The following is a 24,304-nucleotide window of genomic DNA, read 5'->3' as shown; positions in this document are numbered from 1 at the left end:
TTAAAGTAACAAGAGCTATTAATACTGCTTTTCTATGGCCATTTTAAGCTCCACATGACTAATTAGACATAGGCTGTGTGGAGTTTTACTGGAAAAACTCTCCCTGTAATTTAGATGCATGCCTAAGTTTAGGCAGCTCAAGACACCCACACATGCCATAAAACAAATAATGTCTGCATGACGACACTATTGTTCTGTTGACATCACGTGGGGAGATTATCCCCTTTAGGGGTGTGGGTAAGTTTAGAAAAAGTGCATGTGGCCATAATTCGGGGCTCTTCTGCCTCGGGCTGTCACCCACATTGTCTAGTTGTAAGAGCCTCAGCGCTTAACCTTGTAATCATTTATCAACCGTATTTAAATTGAAGTGTTAAAATCTAACATGTGTTGTGTCATATTATGATGATGAAATAATTGATGTCAGATTGAATTCTGGCCATGTAGCCAGTGGACAACTCAGAAGGGGGTTGTGTGAAAAAGTTTCACGTTTCAGGCTTGGACGGCCTCCCTCTCATCAGGGTGCCGGCTGTAAACCCAAAGCACTCCCCCCACATACAAAGGTCAGAGCACTCCTAGCAGAGACCCAGTTCTATTCCTGCAAGCTACATGGAACTGTAGTGTCTGCTTCTCCTCCCTGGGGCTCCCGATCAGAGGCGGGCTAGCGAGCCACCCCTGCAAGCCACATGGTCTCCATCCTGCCTGAGACAAAGGAGGAGAGAGTCCGCCCTGGACTAGCACCATGGGGATCAAGGCCTACAAGAGCCCAAAAGCTGCACAAAAACTTCTGTGAAACTTATCTGCCTACTTAGTAGGAGTGACAAGAGTAAAATTCGAATCCTCTGCGGAGCGGAGACCTGACCGAATCCGAAGAATCATTACACAGATCAAAGCTAAGTTGCACTCTGACTTCTGCGCAAACCAGCCGCGAAGTACAGAATGCCGAAAGAGTTTTGTTTATTTTTGTCAGCTGTTGCAGGAAAGCGAACTCAAGACGACGCAGATCGGTCGCCTTCCCTCAACCGACAAGTTGAGAGATCAGAGACACTGCAGGGCCTCCAAGATGTCCGACCACGCTGTCGGTTAGCTCATACCTGCAGAGCCGTAGGCTAGCTTGCTGCTGAAAGACCAACGATTTTCCCTGCTGTTCAGTGCTCCTTCCTTGGATGGCCAAAGTGGACTGAACTCACACGAGGCACCGACAGGTTGGACAGAGAGACCCAAAGGGAAAGGTTACATGGACATTGGAAAATGTTTGTTTAAGGCATTCACATGGTGTCTTTAAATAGAGAGCTAACCGAAGTAGCTCATTGCTAGCATTAATTGCCAATGATGAGTCGAGTGTGTTTTATGATTATAACAAACGTTGTCTCCACAAGGGTTTCATACATTGATGGGATATTAATGTTTATGTTATCCGGCCACTCATTATGACTAAAATAAAAGCCAAAGATTTTAAAATTAGCGCCAAAATCCACCAGACAAAATGCTATTAGCTTCTGGTAATTTCCGGTTCCAGACATTCAAAAAAGCCGTGTTCAAGCATGAAGCTTGCTTGGTTTCGCTCGACCATCGTCCGGTAGTGCTATGAGCCTTATTCCTCTGTTGATATGGAATATTAATGTCGATTTAAAGGCGTGTTGGTTAAGGGTTACTGATTTTAGCGACTGATCGCTGCAGCGACCCCTAGCGCCCGGAGGTAGAATCGCACAAATAAAATCTACCGTCCCTAAAGTAAATGATTTTACTATGCAAATCAAAATGTTAAAATGTTCTTTTCTCAAATAATGTTTTGTGTAAGTCAGGATTTGTATTGTGAATGGGTTGAAACACATACCAAATGTTGTTTTAAATTAGTAAAGGTAATTTAAACTCATTCCATATTCTTTAACAGAATGTTATTTAATTAAATAGGAATCATATTGTGAATGGATTGAAAACATGCCAAATTGTTGTTCTAAATTAGTTAAGCTGATGCTTTTTGAATCAGATCTGCAGTGCATATGATTCACTGAATTATTCTGATTATGATCAACCACTTTTGTTTTGTCTTTGCATGTACTGTATATAGTCATCCTTAGAGCGCGTTCTATTATGGTCAGCTGCCTATAGGAAAAAAAATCAAACCAGAGGAAAAGATAATGAGTGTACACATGGTCTGAGTGTGCACCAGAAAAGCAGTGAAGAAACAAATTTCAAATAGCTCAAAATCACAAAATTATTTTAAAAGTACAATAGATATTGACAGTCCCAAGCTTTGGATATTTCATCGACATCTGTTCCATCTATCATCCAAAAAGGATGATTATATAAAAAAACTGCAAACCTATTGATATATTGCTGACCACCAAAACTGACAAGCCAGGCTGGGAGCCCATTATGGGCCCATGGCCTATGAGAACCTGTGGCAAGACTAGAAAACTGCTCTCCATGGATGCTTACCATCCAGATGTTATGTTAGAATGGCCCAATTAAAGTTGAGAACTTAATCTACAGGGTAAGGACTTGTACAGGTCTAAGGTCAGAAAATCTGCTAATAGCTCTCTAGTCCCCATGCATCCTGCACACAAACTGTGTAGACTTTTACCCCCAGGTTCAGTATCTTCTCCCAGGCTATCTCTCTGATGGACACACCTTCCATCATGAGTGGTCAGCCACACTATTAGAAACCTAAATATGTTTTTTGCACTTTCAACAACTCACAACTTCCCTTTTATTCTTTCTCCATAAAAAACAACAACACACAAAGAAAATATGCTGTTTATATATGTACATGTCCGCAGTGGTGGACACAGTCATTAGATAACTAATGACTGAATTAGATAATTAGATAACTGCGGAGCTTGTGAAAGTGCACTTGTATATGTAAGGTTTTTCCATAAAAATGCTCAATAGTGGTTGTGAGAAAATTACTTGATTGTGCAAACAATCTTGGCCAAATAAAAAGGATTCTGATTCTCAGAATCTTTGACAACATTTAAATATTCCTACTCCCAGTAAAACAGGTGGAGGTTTGTTGATGTAGCCTGACAAAACAGGCCTATTAATACCCCCTTAATGGTTTTAAGGGGTATTACTAGTTTTGCAAAGAACAGTATGTCATCAAGTCCATGAAAAGTTTCTTCTTTAATGCTCATTTAGGATTTTTTTATACTTTTTTACAGCTTTAGCTTTATTTATCATATGACACTGAGATGTTCTTTTTTAAGTTTCAGAAAATATTTTGGGACAGAAGTTATAAAACGTGAAATTTGCAAGCAAACAATGAGTTCCATAGCAGTGAGTAAAGTTGCTTACTATCAAACTTCTGGCTATAAAACCATCTTAACAAACACAGTGAGGGTAAGATTAATGTATGTCTAAAATCCAAATGTTGGATAGAACTCACTGAGTTTGCCAAGCTTATTATGACTGTGCTGAGACAAGACTGTGCTGGGCTGAACTCAAGTACTGAGTAACGTTATTTTCCTCTAGTAAGAAAATAAAACTTGGTGTTTTTCCCCCCTTCCATACAAACAAAGATTTGTTGTAATCCTGCCTCATTTGCTAAAACCTAGATTTTGGTCTATTTCCATGAAAATGAAGTGCTGCTAATCTGAGATCTGAGTAAATAGAAAAGCAGTCAAATCCTGTTTGGAATACATGCAGCAAAAAGGGCCTGAAAGTAAAATGGAAAAACTGCAAAAAAAGAAGAAAAAGAACCCTAACCCAAATTGGAGAGCTATGGGTTTTGTCTTGTGGCCCTTCTTACCTTTTATTTATAAGAAAACTTAATACCAATGACTAAACTTTACTCTTAATGCCCACCTGTCTATGGCTTTTGTTTAATATGAAGACCTATCAACATTCCTAGAGTACATAGGCGCAGTCTACTCCTCACTTTGCCATTAATGACATCACAAATTCAGATTTGGAAACAAGTATATGCCACTCATGTCTTGCAATTTTAAGCGTTGCAAAAAAATAAAATAAAAAAGCAACCCATTGGGGATGTTGAGTCTGGGTGCAGCTGTTGGGTCCTGCTGGTGCCAGAGGTCCTGGCAGGGATTATGGTTTGTTTAAATTGATTAAACTTTTGCTTAAAGTTAAAGTAACAACAGCTATTAATGCTGCTTTTCTATGGCAATTTCAAGCTAGTCGACCCGCCCCAGCTTTGCTTTACTCTACCCGTTTGTTTACACAGACCCAGTTTGGCCAGAAAGTGGCAATCACTTCCTGGGGGTGGCTTTAAGCCCCACCTCCATCCAACTGTGTTTTGTTCTCTGCTGCTACTAAGTATTACTGTGTGACATTAAACTTTAAAGAAATATGCAAGAAATCGCAAAGAATGAAAAAGTAAATAAATCATTCTAAATAAAAGCATAGATAAAACAAATTTAAAAGATCAGCCTGAAGGCTTATTTATAATGGGGGCACAGGACTCTGCAGCGGCCAAGGCCCTCCGGCTTAATTTGTTTGCTTTTGTGTTTTTATTCGTGCTATCACCACTCCAAGCTCTAATACAATATCAGAGAGAGAAGCCGTTGGAGCTGCGACCCAACCCCAGAGTGCACAAACTGTACCGACCATCAAATCCGGACTTTATTCACCCTGACCTGCAACAGACAAAAGAAGCTCCACTGTATCCACTCTGGAAGCCCAGAGATCGGGGTAAGTGAAGAGATGCCGAGGCTGTCAGGCTGGCCTGCTGACTCTGCTAAAAGCTAACCTATTCAGACCGACTCTCCCGGACCTGATTCTGGCCAACGTAAGATCCCTCGCCAACAAACTTGACCAGATGTGGTTAAGAATTGCTGTGCGCAAGATGGACAGCTCTCTAGCGATTTTCACAGAATCCTGGTTAGAGGGCAGTGTCCCCGACGAAGCAGTAGGATTGGAGGAGCGCACGCTGTTCAGGTCTGATCAAATGGCATATGCGGAGAAAAGCACAGGATGAGGTCTGGCAATTTACATCTAGAACACCTGGTGCACTTCAGCAAAAGTCGTTGAAACCTTCTGCCCACCTGACCTGGAATACCTTGCAATTAAGTGCACACCATTTAAACTGGCTATAGTGCTCAGCTCTGTGATAATCATTGAATTTTACATCCAACCGAAAGCTAACACTAAGCTAGCTCTTGAGGAACTTTACTGCTTTGTTACTAGCCAAATGAACAGTAACCCAGAGGCCACTGTGATTGTTGCTGGGGACTTTAACCATGTTAATTTAAAGGCTGTGCTCCCCATGGTCCAGAAATTCATTAAGTTCCTGACCAGAGACAATAATACATTAGATCAAGTTTACTGTAACATCCCAGGAGCATACAATGATGCTGCAGCCCCACACTTCTGTTCATCCGATCACATCTCTGTGGAGCTGATCCCTCCCTACAAGCCACTGATCTGCAGAACCAGACTGGTGATAAAAAGTGTTCAGGTCTCGACAGAAGTGCCCTGCTCAGATCTACAGGACTGTTTTAGAAACACTGATTGGGATGTATTTAAAGAGGGTGCTGACTTAGAAAGATACACATTATCTGTACATTCCTATATCCACTTCTGCCCTGACGCTGCATTTCTGTCACGTAATGACGTCGGAGTTAAAGGCTGTCCAAAATCGGCACAGCAGTCCGAATCTACTTTCCAGCCCATGATAAAGTTCTAACTGTCGACCCCATGAAAGGTCAAGGAACAAGAGCTACGAGAAGAAGGTAGAAACTATTAAGGGTATTTGGATAGACCCTAATATGGGGGAGGAGGGTGACACATCTGTACAGTCAGATATGTCACCCCCCCCCCCCCCCATATCTGCCTTAACAGATTGGGGGGTGACAGAGAGGGAGACAAGACTGTCTGATCTGCTCCAAAATTTGCATTACAGAGTTAAAACTTAAGGCTTTATGAGGATGTTTTTGCTTCAGCCATGACAAGAACGACGATAAGGACTTTAAAGCGCTAAACCACAAACTTTTGACAACAGTGGAAGTATTTCTAATGGCAACAGCTATCAATGCTGAAGTAAAGAAGCTTTTATTTGGACTGACGAGGAGGTGGAACTTCTCCTCTGAGCTACACTTGACTAGAAGACCAGGAAAGCACATAACAGCAGGTTTAAAAGCCTGTCCAGCACAACTGCATCTATGGAGATCGCCATTGTTGTTAGTAAGGCAAGGCATGCATGTTAATGGAGAGGCACAGTCTACCTAGGCTTGTATGTGCAAATATGACAGCTAGTTATGTGAATAGGGGTTTCACGATGCACGCTTCCAACCAATCCACTCTGGTAGCTGGTTTCAGACGTAGTTTTGCGACACCAATTAAGTCACAGTACTTGCAACACAGTAAGTCAGTTTTGCGACCGCTTCATTGTGTCAGGACCCCCTAACCAATAAAGAAGCTTGTCGTATACATCCAAACCCAGCTTCATCTGGATGGGGCCTCAGAACAGGGGTAAAATAGTTAATGAGGAATTCAGTACAAAGCATAGCAGTTCCACTTTATATGTGCCACAATTGAATTATTTAAATATGAAAAAGATAAAAGAAGACACATGCTATGTGTCAGGATTTGTCTATGATGAACCCAGAACCACACACATGGGACTGAAATTGAGAGTCTTTATTGAATGGTAGATGATGAAACCAGAGAAGCAGGACTGCACGGGAACAGGGATACAGATGAGAGCAGGAGCTGACGGCCCGGGGAGTTCCTGGAGACAGAGCACAGCAGCAGGTCCCACAGCACGGTAGAGAGTGAACCAGAGCAGAGCCACAACGGGATTGTCAAACCTGCAAGTATTCACCCAGCCAAGCTGAGTCACAACAGGATTGTTAGCTTGGCTGGGTGAATTCTTGCAGGTCAGAGTCTCAACAGGATTGGCAACTGGGCTGGATGAATACTTGTAGGCCAGAACCACAGCAGGATAAGCAGCAAGGCAGGGTGAATACTTGCAGGTTAGAGTCACAACAGGATAGTGGCGCTGACGAGACTGGAATAATCCATGGCAAGCTGAGGTAAAAGAGAAGCAGAGGTGGCAGGATTCCAGCAGCAAGTAGATAACACACATGTAGAGAAGCAAGGAGTAGGTGTTGTCTGATGACAAACCGGCAGAGGAGTGGAAGAAGAGTGAGGCTTAAGTAGGGAGGCTGGCAGGTGAAATGAGTCTGACTGATTAATGATTAACAGGTGTGACTGACTGCAGAGGGAGCGAAGGGAAGGCTAAGTGAGGGGAAGGAGGAGCTGAAAACTAACAGAGAATAAAGTCAAATCATAACTAAAACCCTAACAAGGAGGAAAAAACTGAAAACTAATAATAAACAAAAATCATGTCAAAACTAAACCCTGACACTATGTCCCTATTAAAACAAATAAAACATTGTATAAATTAAATATACACAAAAAATTATCTGACAATTTTTTTTAACAATGCTAAAATTTTAGTCTCATATCTGAAGACCTCTTCTGTGTGACTCCTGCTGTGGACAGGTGAAGAAAATCAGAAAATAAAACCAGACAACTGCCCACTTTATAACAAGCTTGTTTCTTTTATCAGCTCTTCAACTGTCTTGTTGCAACTGCTGTGTCGAGTCACTTTAGGGTTGACCATCAATTGCTGAGCCTCAACACTGAGCCCTCACCACAGGGGCATTGATCCAACCTGCTGTTTTATGAATAGAGCTCTTTGCTCTGCTGGGTTACCATTTTACTACCCCAGGAGAAGAAAAGAAAATCAATATTTTATGCAAGTAGTGACATCTTTTATTGAACATAAGGAGAAAAAAAAAACAATAGCAGGAAAGCTTCCCATCTCAGAACAGCATAAGGGTGTTATTATTTTGGTGCAATCTAAAAGCCACATGGAAATATTGTTTAATATTAAGGAATTTGAAATCAGCTCAAAGTAATATTCTAAGTTTATGATGAATAAAGGTTTAGCTTCAACGTCAGATCAATATTTACAAAGCTTGCTATATCCTGTGTTATGATTACTCGACTAAATTTACTCAACTAAATTTCTCAAACTTAAGTAGTCGTCATAGTTTCTGTGACAATGGCTAATTCTTCTGAGATGAGCTAAGTCAACAGGCATGTATGATCAAACCTTACCCTTTGACAAAGGGGGTGTTGTGACTCTCTCATTATGACACAAATTTAAAATTTATGTGACAGCCTTACCTTGGACACTTTACTGTAAAAAAAAAAAAAAAAACGTATTTTCTGAACCAATGTGCTTTACTAAAGCAATGCTTTTCCTCATATTTTATTTTCCAGGCTTGGTCCTTTCTGAACTTGCATCGTTAGTAATAATTGGTTGAGTCATACAACTCAGGCTGACCGCAGACTGCTACTAGCAGCTTGTCTTCTATGTTGAATGGAAACAGCTTTGTCTCTGCAGTAGTCCTTCACATCACAGTCACTTCCAGTTCTCGATTAGTTGTCACGGTGTGACAAGACACAAAAGTTTAGATTTTTCAACTCCAACAACTGTCACTTCGTACCCATCGCAGGTGTCGTGTTGCTCTGGCTTCGCTTAAATCACCAAAATTGAGTGTTGTGTGTCGCTAGAATTGCCTCTGTGGCCTCGATTAGCGTTTTGCGTTACATCGCTTATGTGTTGCACCTGTGCATAGGGATATCATGTAAATCTGTCGCTCGGCCGGCCACATTTGCGTTTAATGTAAACACTCTTAAGAAAACACACAAAAAAACAAGACAAACACACAAAAAAGGGTTCACAAACATCCATCGGCAGAGACAAATTACCCGCAACCTGTTCCCAGAATTACATGACTGGTGGACACTCCCGAAACATTATAATTAAATTCAATAACAATTGAATTTGAAGAGCGCATTTTACAGGGGGTCAGCAATAATTTTCATTGCATGCATTTCTTTATGAGTTAAGTAAGTACAGAGCTCTGTTGTAAGGTTTTCATAACCTGACAGAATTTTCCATCCATCCATCCATAAAAAAAATTTGATGGATGATGGACAGCCACCATTGGAATCCAGCGATTCCAAGGTGGCTGGCGAAATGAACTGCTGTTTGGTGCAAATGTACAGACCATCTGATAAAAATAAAGAGTTGACCCTCCAGCTCACAGAGGAGAAATCTACTATTATAATACTTGGCAGGTGGCTTGTGAGCATCCTCACACCCGCCCAATTACTCTTTCCCTGGGCAACTCAGGAGAACAAGAAATATCCGCCCCTCTCCTAGAGTTGGGTTCCAGGGCCCATGGTGAGCATACAGGTGAATCCAACTATTTCTAGTACCACTTAACCTAAAACAGAAGCACACAAGACCGCCATTTATGGTCTCTGACTGTGGTCTCTGACTGTGTTGGTCTCTGACTAAAAAGATACCAACATTAATGTGATTTCTTTGTGAAACTATATGTTCTTGTAGTCTGCATATTCCATGAATTTCTGACATAAAAGTGTAAATTGGCTGCTATATATATATATATATATATATATATATATATATATATATATATATATATATATATATATATATATATATATATATATATATATATTTATTGAATATTTTAATATTTCATCTTTATTTGAATATGCCATATTATTAATAATTGTTCAATACTTTTATTTTTACCTTTCTGTTAAGTTCATTCTCTGTTGCATTAGAATTAACTTTATACTAGATTTGCTCCTTTTTCCATCACAGATTTAGTGTGTAACTATTATTTTTTGCACTGTCATGCCTGAATTTGCCCAATGTGGGACAATAAAGATATTTGTAATGAGAACTTTTGCTCACTGTATATAATGGTTGGCTGTGGTGGCTGCACTTAATATTGTTTAGGAGGGTCAGAATAAAGGGGACTGAATGAAAATGAAGGTCATTCCTTTTTATATTATCTGTTGAACATTTTGTTAGTTTTTTTTCCTTTTATTATACACTTTAAAGTTATGCACTATGTTGTGTTGGTCTGACACATGAAATTCCAGTAAAATACATAAAATAAAGTTAGTAGTTGTGATGGGATACAGATTGAGGGTGTGAATATTTTTGCAAGGCATTTTACAGAGCAAGAAACTCGTCATACTGCTTTGACCTCACCCTCAGACGAGTAAAGATTTTCTGCTTTTCTCTCAGTGAAATAACTTATTTTACATAAACAGGTTATAGAGAATGATAAAGGATCAACCCTACAGCAGAACATGTATAATCCTTTCTCTGCAAATTATCTAAGCCAAATAGAGACAAAATTAATGGCCAATTTATTTGAAGTACCTTTTTAACATTTTAGCTATGGCATTATATCATTTAATGAAATGCATAAAACTCAAAGGGTTTTTGACACTGTTAGAAGTAGAAGTTATTCGGAATGTAATTTTAGGAATATCACTCCTTAGATAATGTAATAACCTGCAGTTGGTGACCCCACAAGTACATTACGCTACCTGATTTTATAAGAAAAGCAACGGAAACCATTAAATTCAAGCTCTACATTTCAACAAAACAGAAGCACTATTACATTTCAAAGCAAAAGAGCGAGTCATTAGGTCAACTGCCTAAAACAGGGAGGGAAGTGTTGTGATGTGTTGTTATGGGTCTTACCGCAAAGGCGGGTCTCATTTTCTTGCTGAAACAGCAATAATGAGAATGAGGATGGCAAGGATAAAGGCTCCGGCCAACAGAAGGTAACACTTTCTTTTCCTCAACTGCCTCTGTAAAGAAAAAGAACCATGTTTCATCATTATTCCTTATACCCCATCACACTTCAGCATTGTAAGGTTACAGTTCAATGGTGAAAAAATTATATGTAGCTTGAAGTAAATGCTCCAGCATCACATTATACAGTAGAATAGTTAATATGATTGCCAGCCAGACCAGGATGCCAAATCTTTTTTGGGGACAGGCTGAATAATTGTACTGCAATAATTGCACCAGCACAGAGCCCAAGACACAATTCGTGACACAATTCCTGGAATTCATGTAAGGCCTATTTTTTTTTTTCATGTTCACACACACTTATGCACTAAAGATTTTATAATTCTGGACTTTTTGGGTGGATCAACACCTCTCCAGATTCATACCTATTAGCTTCATTCAGTGCACCTGCGTACACGGCAAACCAGTTCATCATTCACACCTGTTCTTTGCCGTTCTTAAGCCTGCTACAGATAAGACAGTATCAGATAATCAAAAACAGTAGCCTGTAGATGTCCAACGTTCTTTTTCTGCCTGGCTGCATGCCTTGTTTATGACCACAATCACATCTTCTGGATTTCCTTTGTCTTGCCTTGCCCTTGTCAGACCCCAACCTCGATTCTGCCCCTTGACCAAATCCCTTTGCCTTATCCTAGGATTTGCCAGCCCTGCTAGGCCTTTATGTACACAGCCCATGCCTGTCTTAAGGATCACATTCAAGCCTCTAAGATTCTGCCTGATACTGTCACAGAGCTTAAAGCTAGCTACCTTCACTATCAAGCAACAATCTGTTGTGACATCATATTCCTCTCTGCACCTCATTGCTAGCTTCCCCAAGAAAAGAAGGAATATCTTAATAGAATGCCATTCCCTGCTTCTATTTTTGAGTTTCCACATATTCCTCACAAGCCACTAACCTGTCTTCCCTCCCCGCAGTGGTTCCTGTCCATGAATCCGGCAGATTCCAGTTTCAACACCTGCGTCTCCTTTAAAATAAACCTTTAAAACCGATCTCTGTGTCTGGCCAAAATGTCTGGGTCCTGTGTCTAGTGTGTTACACATAATACAGTCCCTGTGTTAGGGTTCACTACGAAGTGTTTTGTTGCATATCTTTGCAGCTGGTCTTGTTGCTATCTGTGTCTTTTTTCTCATTGTGGCTGTAAGAGGATTGTTTTGCAGCTGATTGCTGGATTTTGTTTGTGCCTTTGTGTCTCTGTCCTTGGTATTCATTTCCCACTCTTCCTGCCATGTTTCTCATCAGTTTGTACATAATACCTTAACAGTAATAAAATAAATCACCAAAGTCAGGCATCGAGGGCTGATTTAAAGATGTAATGCCCCCTAGTTAAAGCAAATATGTTTGACATCACTATGGCAACCAGAGAACCACCCTGCTTGCCATGAAACAGGACATGACAAAAGGGGAAAAAAATAAGTATGCAGCCTGGTAGTCACAACTACTTAAGTGCTAGTCAAATGCAATGCATTGACCCAATAACATCACTTAATCTCATGCTACTTTGTGCAGATGCTCCATCTGCACCAAATAACATTTACTCACTTCTAGATGCTTTTTGCTTAAGGTGAGGTAGTCTGACATAGTTTCTGATTAACTCAGTTAATAATTATTTGATCATTGTTTGACCATTCAACCTTCAAGCCCTAATGGTAGGTTGATCCATAAATTTGGAAAATAAGTCAAAATAGATGATAATGCTAAGTAACTTATTGCATCCTGACCCAGACCAACATTGGGAATTCTAGATTATTCATTCCAACATATAGAGATTATGCCATATAGGTGGTTGTAGTGGTTTTTTTTTTTTGTCAATGATGAGGATGACAAAATAATTTCAGACACCTTTTTTTGTAACAGTAATGAGACAACGATGAGATAAACATGGCTCAGTGATGACTAAGGTGAGAACTTGTGTGAATTTTTGATGAGACAAGAGAAGACAAAAATGTTAAAGGGTGATCTGTTAGACGTCCAAAGGTCATGGCCCACTGTGCATGTAAACAGTTAGGAGCAGCAATGCAGCTCAAGTTTATCCAACCTCCATGCTGAGTTAATTAATGTATAGATGAAAGGACATCTTGAAAGGATCCATGGAAATATTGCAGTTCCATCTAATTTTAAAACGAAATGTATTGTAAAGGGATACGGTGGTGAATGTGGCCAGAAAACTAGATGAGAAACTAGCACAAATCTTAAGTAGTACCTGAAGTACTGTGTCTTTAGCTCCTCATAACCACTATTGAGCATTTTTCTAAACCTTACATACACAAGTGTATTCTCGCAAACATACGGGTGCTTGGATTCAGGTGCTTACTGATTCACTTCTATGCAGAAAACTCATATCATTAGGTTTAGCTGTCACTTTATTCATGTCATATTAAATAATACTGAGTATTTTTCAGTGATGTTATCAAGTCATTGGTTGTTTTTACCCATAGTACTTTATTGGTTGGTTTTGCTGTTCTTTTTAAATCCCTCTTTGCAGGTGTAGAAGTAGACTCGGAGGATATTATCTTGCTCTCTCATTTTCCTCTACTTTTTCACCTTTTCTCCCTTTTAGCTCATCTTTTTCTCTTCTTTTCTTTCTTCTACCTTCTTGTTTTTGTGTCCATTGAACATGAAATGTTCCCAGAATAAAGTCTAATGAATATTTTTGCATATATAAATCTAGTGGAGCACTACAGCGAAAAAAGTAATCCTCCACTCGTGAACGTAAAATCTGTTGGGCTCGCTTTAGCATTAAGACACCAATTTTTAATGCTACACTGTCTGACAGGACGCATGGAAAAAAAACTTTCTTATCATTACATTAACTGCATGTTGAGTAAAGTTTTTTTTTTACTTTTCCAAATTATCAAACTCTTCAAATCCAGTCCTCATTGTCATTTAAGCAATATACACAGTTACTAATAAACTCTTCTCTGGTTAACGCTCTCCTTGACGCTGGACGGCCATGTCTTGGTAGTTCTGCTGGTGGTCCATCCTTTCTCCATGTTCAGGCAATGGATTGAACAGAGCTCTGGGAGATGTTCAAAGCTTGAGAGATTGTTGTAGAACCTGACCCTGCTTTAAACTGAAACAAATTCTGTTCCCTTACCTGTCTGCTATGTTCCTTGGTCTTCATGAAGCTCTTTGTTCTTGATTATTCTCTAACAAACATCATAAATCAATTAAATACACACATGGACTCTTTGCCAATGGATTTATTTAAAGGTAAACTATTAAAGGGGGCTGAATGAAAATTTCTAACACACTTTTTAAGTTTTCATTTTCCTTCCAACTTTACAATTGTGAACTATGTGATCCATTTCATAAAATGTCAACAAACTATCTCTAAGTTTGTTGCTGCAAAATTTAAAGAACATTAAATTGGTATAAATACTTTTTGCAAAGGACTGTAGGTAATTTTAAAAAAAAACCAGCAGTGGTTCTGATTTCAAAAGGGCCAATTATTCATCTCACAAAATATATCAATTAATTTTTCCACATCAATTAACTTGTAGCATAAAAAAGAAGGAAGTGTTTGCTGTGTTGTGCAGTAAAAATGCAGTAAAAATGCAGGAAACAGCGAAAAGCCGGGTTTACGGGGATAGTTCTATATTTTTCTTAGCTGCTTGTCTCCTCGGGCGGTGACGATGTGTTGGAGCACTGAATCTATGTTGTTTTGAAACGCTTTTTCTCCCATTTTTTCCCAGCCTGTTTTCTGCTACAAAGGCAGCGAGAGCAGCGGCGTTAGACCAGAGACGAGGCTGGAGTCTTTAAATCCTGACACGCTTCAAAGCACGGAGAGAGCAATTCATCTTCTTATCTGAGACTCAAAACAGGCTTTCTGTGTGGAAGAGAGAGGGAGAGAGGGGAAGAGCGAAGATGGAAAGAAAAAAAAATGCTGTCGAGTAATTTTCCGTTTAAACGTTCCACTCCACAACAATTTGCATAAGCAGCCCTGCGTCTGTGATAAGAAGATTGGTAATTTTCAAAGGCTCTGTGGGGATTGAGAATTAAAAGCCTTTCTCCACTATCTCCCCTCATGCAGCTGGCCACCACAGATTCCCCTGCTTCTCTCACACATTTCCTCCTAAACTAGTCCTTATAAACTTTCTCTTCCTCTCTCCCTTTTTTCCTCTTCTCCTTTCTCTTTCCTCCCCACCCACTCCTCCCATACACTCTTCCCTCTCTTTTACATCCCAATGCTGCTGTTATTTGCGGAGTACACAAAAATAAATAAGGTAGATTTGAGGAACAAGAAAAGGCTTAACATAACAAAGGAAGTTTTGCAGTATTTTGAAACCAGAATTTTACAGAGCGCTGTACAAGCTAAGAGGGAAGACAAGGCACGGAAGAGATGGGATGCTCTTATCACAAACAACTTAATCTTCCAGAGTATATTTCCTTAGCACTGGCACTTCAGGGCATATGGGCGGCCACAAGGCATAAGAAATAAAATACTGTTTCACACCTTTTCAAAATCATAATTACAATCTAAAATACAGAGCAATAGGTGTGGCTAATATGTTTCAAGGGGAAAAATTATATATATATATATATATATATATATATATATATATATATATATATATATATATATATATATATATATATATATATATATATTATATGTATATATATCTAATATGTTTCAAGGGGAAAAATTATATGTATATATATGTATATATATATATATATATATATATATATATACTGTCAGATTTGTCTCGGTGAACCCGAACACACACACACAAAGCTTTGTTAAGAGGCAGTTTATTGAAAGGTTTGGATTGTGGATGGAGAGAACCAGACCGGAGGACGCTGGAGAGCTGCGGGTGTTGTGCTGCAGAAACAGGAAGCCCTTTAGGCTGCAGTAGAACCAGCAGCACAGCAGAGAGAGTTCTTGGGGCGCTGGGGTAGCAGGAGAACCAGCAGCGCAGCAAATAGATGACTTGGAGCGTGACGTGGGAAAATCTCTGACTGGCAGACGTCGGAAACTCTGGCTGGTAGACGAGGTTTGGGTGAAGAGTCAGACATCTGAGGAGGATGAAAGACAGACTGGCAGGGAACAGGAGAGCGAGGTGACCTATGTGCAATGCATACTCCAAAACTGGAAAAAATGTCTTCATAGGGAGATGGCATTAGCTTATTTCGTCCGGGAGGTGTAGTACTTCATTGTTGAAGATACAGGAGCTTTACTGACCTCTTTTTGTAGTTGCTCTCCTTAGCATTAGCGCAGCTGGCATCTGACATCTGTCTGCATTTCAGTTTTTTTTGTGATTTTATCTCACAGATGGAATTAGGGATAAAATTGTAAGGGTTTTAATGTAAGTCCAGACCTCTACATGAAATGTTGTAATGGGACCTTGAGAGATTGGTAAATATTTGCAACCCTGAACAAACTAAATAAATGGCAACATTTTAAAGGATGGTATAAAGTGATCTATCACTGAGGATTTTAAGTTATACTGTCTCGTTTTGGTTTAGTCTTTGTGTGAAGATCGGTTTGTTTTAAGTAGCAATGCCTCTAAGGAAGGCATTGTCAGGATAACCAGAGCAACTGAATCAGCATTTTTTTCATTGGAACCCCCAAACATTTGTATGGAGGTAATTTTTGTCATGGTTGAGTTTTGGTTGGGCTTTGTTTTTCTGTTATTTTCATTTTTTCATCTTTTTTGAGTTAGGTTTAATTTTATTTGTTTTCAGTCATCAGTTATTTTCTGTCAATTTTTCACCTCACCTCCTCAGCAGTCAGTCACACCTGTTATCATTTGCTGGTTAATTAGTCAAACCCTGGTTTCACCTGTTAGTTCTCTATTTAAACCTCCCTCTGTCTTCAGTTCAGCACTGGGCCGTCATCATTCCTCACCTATCCATGCCAGTCCCCGTTTTGCCTTGGAAGCTTTGTTTTGCTCCTGTTGTTAAGGTTAGTCCTGCCAGTTACTCTAAAGACTGTTCGTTCACTGTTTGTTCCTGGAAAGGCTCTGCTCTGTGCCTTGGTGTCTCTCCAGTTCTGCTAACCTGACTAGCCGCCCTGGAGAAGCTCAGCTCTGGGCATCGGTTACTCTCTAGTTCTGCTAACCTGACTAGCCGCCCTGGAGAAGCTCAGCTCTGTGCCCTGGTGTCTCTCAAGTTCTGCTAACCTGACTAGCCGCCCTGGTGAAGCTCAGCTCTGTGCCCTGGTGTCTTCTATGAACTGCTAACCTGAGTGCTATGAGGCCTGCTAGCCGAGCAGCTCTTAGCAAGTGTGGACTCTCTGTCTCCAGGCCGTCAGCTCCTGCCATCACCTTCACTCAGTTTCTGTGCAACCAGCTCCTCATCAGACCTCCACCCATCAACCTTGCAATAAAGACTCTCAAACTTTTAGTCCCGTGTGTGTGTCCTGAAGTTCATCGGTAAACAAAATCTTGACAGTACGGCCCAGTCAAAAGGTGAACTCAGGCGCCATGCGGGGCTTACCTGCTGGAGTTGACGACCCGGAGATCCTCGCATATTTGGAGATGTGCGAACGCCAGATGAGGGAGAGGTATGCCAAGATGGCTTCCGCCCGGGACCCTGCGCCACCCGTCCGGACTGACTCCACTCCCCAGGTGGTTTACGTGGGCGTTGTTACGGCTACCCCGGAACCCGGGAAAGGAAGCCGCTCAGCCTCTCGTCGTCTCGGTCATCATCTCCATGACTCACAGCTGGCCCCTCGAGTAAGGCACATCGTTCCACCTAGCAGACCCCCACGCATCGAGGAGAGCCAGCTGTGGGAGTTCTACTACGGAGACCGAGACGACCTTCTGCCCTGTTGGCCAGCTGCCACCCTCGAGATTGCCTCAGATTCCTCATCTGTCCCCTCCCGGCGAAGACGGCGTAACCACCGGCGCAGAGGGTCCGTCAAGGTTCAAGAGGAGGATCCGCCTCCAACCTCGGCGCTCTCTGAAGCCTGTAGCCCGGCGCCGATCTCCGAAGCCTGTAGCCCGGCGCCGCTCTCCGAAGCCTGTAGCCCGGCGCCGCTCTCCGAAGCCTGTAGCCCGGCGCCGCTCTCCGAAGCCTGTAGCCCGGCGCCGCTCTCCGAAGCCTGTAGCCCGGCGCCGCTCTCCGAAGCCTGTTGCCCGTCACAGCCCGAAGTAGCCGAAGAGTTGGTTCAGTCTCCGCCCGAAAGCTTCGAGCTGCCTAAAACAGACCCGTCGGCCGACGAGGTAGTTGTTTCGCCTCAAGCCGAGGCCGACGAGGGAGCTGTTCCGCCTCAAGCCGAGGCCTCCGAGGGAGCTGTTCCGCCTCAAGCCGAGGCCTCCGAGGGAGCTGTTCCGCCTCAAGCCGAGGCCTCCGAGGGAGCTGCTTTGCCTCAAGCCGAGGCCTCCGAGGGAGCTGCTTTGCCTCAAGCCGAGGCCTCCGAGGGAACTGTTCCGCCTCAAGCCGAGGCCTCCGAGGGAACTGCTTTGCCTCAGCCCGAGGCCTCCGAGGGAGCCGCTTTGCCTCAGCCCGAGGCCTCCGAGGGAGCCGCTTTGCCTCAGCCCGAGGCCTCCGAGGGAGCCGCTTTGCCTCCGCCCAAGTCCCGTGAGGAGGTCCAGGAGGACCTGCCTCCGCCCAAGTCCCGTGAGGAGGTCCAGGAGGACCTGCCTCCGCCCAAGTCCCGTGAGGAGATCCAGGAGGACCTGCCTCCGCCCAAGCCTCGTGAGGAGGTCCAGGAGGATCCGCCTCTGGCCTCGGTTTCCGCCGAGACCTGTAGCTTGGTGCCGCCTCCGACTGATCTGTTTGGCCGGAGCCGCAGATTGCGGACTTCGAGCCGCTCGACTCTGCCTCGTCGGGGCCGTCCACCACGGCGCCTGCCTCTGACTCCTCTGTTTGGCCGGAGCCGCAGACTGCGGACTTCGAGCCGCTCGACTCTGCCTCGTCGGGGCCGTCCACCACGGCGCCCGCCTCTGACTCCTCTGTTTGGCCGGAGCCGCAGACTGCGGACTTCGAGCCGCTCGACTCTTCCTCGTCGGGGCCGTCCACCACGGCGCCCGTCTCTGACTTTCCTGTTCGGCCGGAGCCGCCGACCGTGGTCTCCGGGCCGCTTGACTCTGCCTCGTCGGGGCCGCCCTCCTCGAGGGTTTAATCGGGCGATGCTGCTCCGCCGCCTGCCTCGTCCAGGACGACCTCCACGAAGACTTTTTCTTTTTTTTGCTTAGCAGCCGTTTTTGCCTGAGCCCTTAAGGCCAGTGCCTTGTTTGTTTTGGGCTCGATTTCAGTTTTTGATTTACTTAGGATTTTTGGGGTTTTAGAGTTATTTAGGGGTTCTTGTTTTCTTAGAGTTCTTAGTCTCTGTTTTGCTTTGTTTTTCCTGCTCCGTTTTAGGATTCTAGAGTTCGCCTTAGTTTCCAGGCTTTGCTTTATTTCCTCATTTATAGCCTTAGTTCTCTGGTTTTCTCGTTAGTTTACTTATTCATGTTCTAGTTTTCTTGTTTTGCCTTAATTTCTAGTTTAGCTTTAGTCTCATAATTTTGCTTTATTGTTTTTTACCTTAGTTTTTCAGCTTCAGTTTTGTGTTACATTAGCTATCTAGTTTTTCATTAGTTTACCAGTTCGGGTCCTAGTTTCTCTGTTTTGTTTTAATTTTCTGGTATCGTTTTAGTTTTCTGCTTAGTGTTTTGTTTGATTCAAGGGTTAGCTTTAGTTTTTCTTTTGTGGTGCTATCCCTGTTCTAGTCTTGCCTTTATTTTCTATTCTTAGTTTAAATTCTTTATTTTGTCCTGCGCTCTCCCAGTGCTCCTTAGTTCCTAGCGCTTGCTTAAGCTTCTGACCCCTGATATGAGCTGTTTCACGCTCCTTCGGTTTGGCTTAGTTAAGTTTTTGGCCTTCTTGTTCCTCGGCCTTCTCAAATTTAGACCCCTTGGATCCTCGGCGTGTTAGGACGCCCTTTGTTCTCGGTTCCCCGGCGTGTTTGGACGCCCTTTGTTCTCGGTTCCCCGGCGTATTTGGACGCCCTCTGACTCTTGGTTCCCCGGCGTGTTAGGACGCCCTCTGACTCTTGGTTCCCCGGCGTGTTAGGACGTCCTCTGACTCTTGGTTCCCCGGCGTGTTAGGACGTTCTCGATTCCCCGGCGTGTAAGTACGTCCTCCGTTCTTGTTCCTAGGCGTTTTAGATGTTCCTGCTTCCCTCACATTCCGACGTTCTCTTCCCCAAGCCCCGGCGTTTACCTCACGCCCCGGCGGGTTTCTCTTTGGCGTTGTTGTGCGCCCGTTCCTTCCCTTTGGCGCTGTTGTGCGCTCGTTCCTTCCCTTTGGCGTTAAGTACGCCCGTTCCTTCCCTTTGGCGTTAAGTACGCTCGTTCCTTCCCTTTGGCGTTAAGTGCGCCCGTTCCTTCCCTTTGGCGTTAAGTACGCTCGTTCCTTCCCTTTGGCGTTAAGTGCGCCCGTTCCTTCCCTTTGGCGTTAAGTGCGCCCGTTCCTTCCCTTTGGCGTTAAGTGCGCCCGTTCCTTCCCTTTGGCGTTAAGTGCGCCCGTTCCTTCCCTTTGGCGTTAAGTGCGCCCGTTCCTTCCCTTTGGCGTTAAGTGCGCCCGTTCCTTCCCTTTGGCGTTAAGTGCGCCCGTTCCTTCCCTTTGGCGTTAAGTGCGCCCGTTCTTCCCTCTGGCGTTGTCGTACGCCTGTTCTTCCCTCTGGCGTTGTCGTACGCCTGTTCTTCCCTCTGGCGTTGTCGTACGCCTGTTCTTCCCTCTGGCGTTGTCGTACGCCTGTTCTTCCCTCTGGCGTTGTCGTACGCCTGTTCTTCCCTCTGGCGTTGTCGTACGCCTGTTCTTCCCTCTGGCGTTGTCGTACGCCTGTTATTCCCTCTGGCGTTGTCGTACGCCTGTTATTCCCTCTGGCGTTGTTCGCCTGTTCTGCCTTGTGGCGATGTTCGCCTGTTCTGCCCGTTTTTGCCTTGTGGCGATGTTCACCTGTCAGCGTCGGTTAGATGCCCTTTGTTGGCCTACCAGGGGCTGTTAGTAACCCCTTTAGTCCGCTTTTGTTTTTCCTTGTTTCAGATCGCCCTGAGTGGGTAGTTTTTTGTTTTTGGCCCACCATCCGTACCACCCTCCACCCACCCTGCTTTGATCTGTTTGGTTTGACCCTAGCCCGCCATCCGTACCACCCTCCTCCCACCCTGTTTCGGTCACCTTGTAGTTTGTTTTGTTTTTTTGGTATGTTAGGCCGTCCGGAGACCGGCCTTGAGGGGGGGGTAGTGTCATGGTTGAGTTTTGGTTGGGCTTTGTTTTTCTGTTATTTTCATTTTTTCATCTTTTTTGAGTTAGGTTTAATTTTATTTGTTTTCAGTCATCAGTTATTTTCTGTCAATTTTTCACCTCACCTCCTCAGCAGTCAGTCACACCTGTTATCATTTGCTGGTTAATTAGTCAAACCCTGGTTTCACCTGTTAGTTCTCTATTTAAACCTCCCTCTGTCTTCAGTTCAGCACTGGGCCGTCATCATTCCTCACCTATCCATGCCAGTCCCCGTTTTGCCTTGGAAGCTTTGTTTTGCTCCTGTTGTTAAGGTTAGTCCTGCCAGTTACTCTAAAGACTGTTCGTTCACTGTTTGTTCCTGGAAAGGCTCTGCTCTGTGCCTTGGTGTCTCTCCAGTTCTGCTAACCTGACTAGCCGCCCTGGAGAAGCTCAGCTCTGGGCATCGGTTACTCTCTAGTTCTGCTAACCTGACTAGCCGCCCTGGAGAAGCTCAGCTCTGTGCCCTGGTGTCTCTCAAGTTCTGCTAACCTGACTAGCCGCCCTGGTGAAGCTCAGCTCTGTGCCCTGGTGTCTTCTATGAACTGCTAACCTGAGTGCTATGAGGCCTGCTAGCCGAGCAGCTCTTAGCAAGTGTGGACTCTCTGTCTCCAGGCCGTCAGCTCCTGCCATCACCTTCACTCAGTTTCTGTGCAACCAGCTCCTCATCAGACCTCCACCCATCAACCTTGCAATAAAGACTCTCAAACTTTTAGTCCCGTGTGTGTGTCCTGAAGTTCATCGGTAAACAAAATCTTGACAATTTTATTATAACTTGGAGTTAGTTGCTTTTAAATATAATTACATATTTTAAAACTCCCTTACTTACCAACTTCAGTTGGTAAGTAAGGGAAAGGAACTCATCTAACACATCAAAAGTGTTTTTGGACAGCCAACCGAAAATTTCCAGGAACTATGACAAACCTGATGCTGACATTCATAATTAAAGCATTGGCATTTTTATTGTATGATGCATATAGAATGCAAGGGAATTTTCAGAACCCCCCCCCCCAAAAAAAACAACAAAAAACAAAAAAAAAAAGCACTGACTTTTGTCATTAAGGTGATTGGCCTCTTCTTGACCTTTTTACACTTCATTGCAAATTAAAGTCCAAGGGAATTATAAGTCACACAGTGACAAAGTCAGAGCAGCTCCGTCATCTATAAAAAACATGCCTTTGGAAAACACTATTTTAGTGTTGTTACATTTGCCTATTCAAGTCTCACATGTTTTCTTTATGAGATTTCACTACTTGTCATTTATACTTTATTCTATGTTGTGCAATCACCATGGGGAATAAAATCAGACTAAGCTGGAAACAACATGAAACATGAGACTTTTACAGGCATCAGGGGACTGTTCTCTCAGCTGGAGGCCACTGTATAAACCCCATGGCCACAAACGCTCTCTTTCGCACGCTGTTCCTCAACAGCAGCATTGGAGGGATGCCCACACTGGAGAGACCTACAAACTTGAAGGGTACAAGCTGAGTACATCATAGCCCTGTTCCAACTTGAAAAGCCGACTGCCATGGAAACAGGCTGTTTATGATCTTTCTAGATTGCGCAGGAGAAAAGCTGACCCAGGAGCGAGCCACACCTCTGCCGCACAGAGTTCCACCTGCTGCAGAGGCAGAGCTTCCTACGGCCTGAGACCAGTATGAAGGAGTGGGAGCCACCTCCTCACAGCCCCGCTTCAAGCTAGCAGCATCCTCGCTGTGCTGAAGGAAAAGCTTAACCCTGCTTCCTACTGGATGTAAAAAAAAGTGAACCAAATTGACACAGAGGAACAGACAGGTTTGGCAGTGTTGGGCAGGTAAAGTCTAAATACTTATTTGTTATGAAAGTACATTGAAGTTTGCCTGAACATTTTCTTCCAATAGGAAATCTTTATTTCTAGACAATTTTTTATTAAAATTATTTGATTGGGGCTTTGTTATTAAACGATTTTGAATTGAAGCGTAGAGCATGCAGCTGACCAGCTGATTTTGTTTGTTTATATTAAATCCAGCCACTGCTGTAGATGGATGGCAGACGCTGATGCACACTGATCAAGTTGATTATTGTCTTACATTGTAGTAAAGGTTATTGTACAATGTGCACACATCAAAGTTGTAGTCATACATTTTTTAATTCATGTCACACAATATGTCATGGAGTGGTCTTATGCTATTGCTAAAATTGCAGTGTAAAAAGGGCATAAGACTAAGCGTATCTCCTAGTGAAAATATTTTAGGAAAAATCTGAATTTCATGAATTCTAATATTTTTTATTTCTATTTTCTTTTTGGACAAAAGTTATTCATAAATACCCAGGCATTAAGAGAGCTCCTAAAGAGAAAATATATTAGTAATGAGGAGGACTTTTAGTGAGCCTTAGAGTGTCATAAGCAGGGAATATGGCTGAAACAGAGGGAGCTGATTGGCTGATCCACCACCTAAACAGTGGAGTAAATGAGCACATAAAATTCTATAACAATCATACAATTATTGATATCTTGATAAGATAAACTTTATCATCCCCATGGGGGAATGTAATTAGTTTAAGATGGGTTAAAGGTACTAATTTTATTAAGGAAAAATATTGAAAAATAATTAATTAAAAAGTGAAAAAAATTACAAACAATATAGTACAAATGAATTTCAATATCATTTACAGACTGTAAAATAAATTTTGTTTAAAATAATTGGTAATAGTCACTGAAAAACATATACATAAACATACACTCTACATAGAGGGGAGATGAAAACGAGGTTAGAAAGTATTTTCTGTAAGGTACATGATGATGTCAGTAGCCTAAATGGTCATCTAAAATTTGCCTGTGTGATGCCATCTCTTCTTGATGGCTTTTGATTGCTGCATGTGGTGCTTCTCACTTTCCAGGTTGGTGCGTAAAAGCAGGGAGAAAGATGCATTGATCTCCTCCTGGGATCAATTTACCTTTCAACACTCCTCTTTTCTCTACCCAGAACTGTATGGACCGAGGCCCTGCTCCTCTGTCCAGGTTGGTTACCAACCATTTTCCTCCATGTTATGTAGGTTGTTTAGTCAAATCTAACTGCTTTATACAAGCAGGCAATCCCTGTAAAATGCTGACAGATGCAAGCACATCACTACTAAATAGATGAAGTAGTAAAGTGAACAGTATGGAGAGTAAACATAAGCATATCAAAATAATGATGAAGATAAGGTTCATTCAAAAATATTGATGCTGTGTGACAATTGTTTAATGTTTTCATCAACATGTCACATATTGCTTAATCCCGAATTGGTTAATTTCTCCCCATTGATACAAGGTGCACAGTAGTTTTTTTCTTGTTTGTTTCTTGTATCAACCAATCCCAGCTCTAAGAAAACAGTGTCACACCTAGCAACGGGGTCATCCACACCTCCTTACTATCGTAGGAATTTCT

General features: G+C 42.6%; 1 long non-coding RNA gene across 1 annotated transcript in view; it reads right to left on the bottom strand.

Moving 5' to 3' along the window:
• The window catches only part of LOC118560497, a 77,692-nt gene that overhangs the window by 36,406 nt on the left and 16,982 nt on the right, over positions 1 to 24,304 (bottom strand). Inside the window, exon 2 of the long non-coding RNA XR_004929405.1 lies at positions 10,565 to 10,674. This is a non-coding gene — a long non-coding RNA (uncharacterized LOC118560497). The remainder of the gene's footprint in view (positions 1 to 10,564; positions 10,675 to 24,304) is intronic.

Source organism: Fundulus heteroclitus, unplaced genomic scaffold (assembly GCF_011125445.2).
Source record: "Fundulus heteroclitus isolate FHET01 unplaced genomic scaffold, MU-UCD_Fhet_4.1 scaffold_436, whole genome shotgun sequence".
In the NCBI taxonomy this organism is placed as follows: domain Eukaryota; kingdom Metazoa; phylum Chordata; class Actinopteri; order Cyprinodontiformes; family Fundulidae; genus Fundulus; species Fundulus heteroclitus.
The sequence above is the reverse complement of the archived record's forward strand: the minus strand, read 5'-3'. Positions and strand labels throughout refer to the sequence as shown.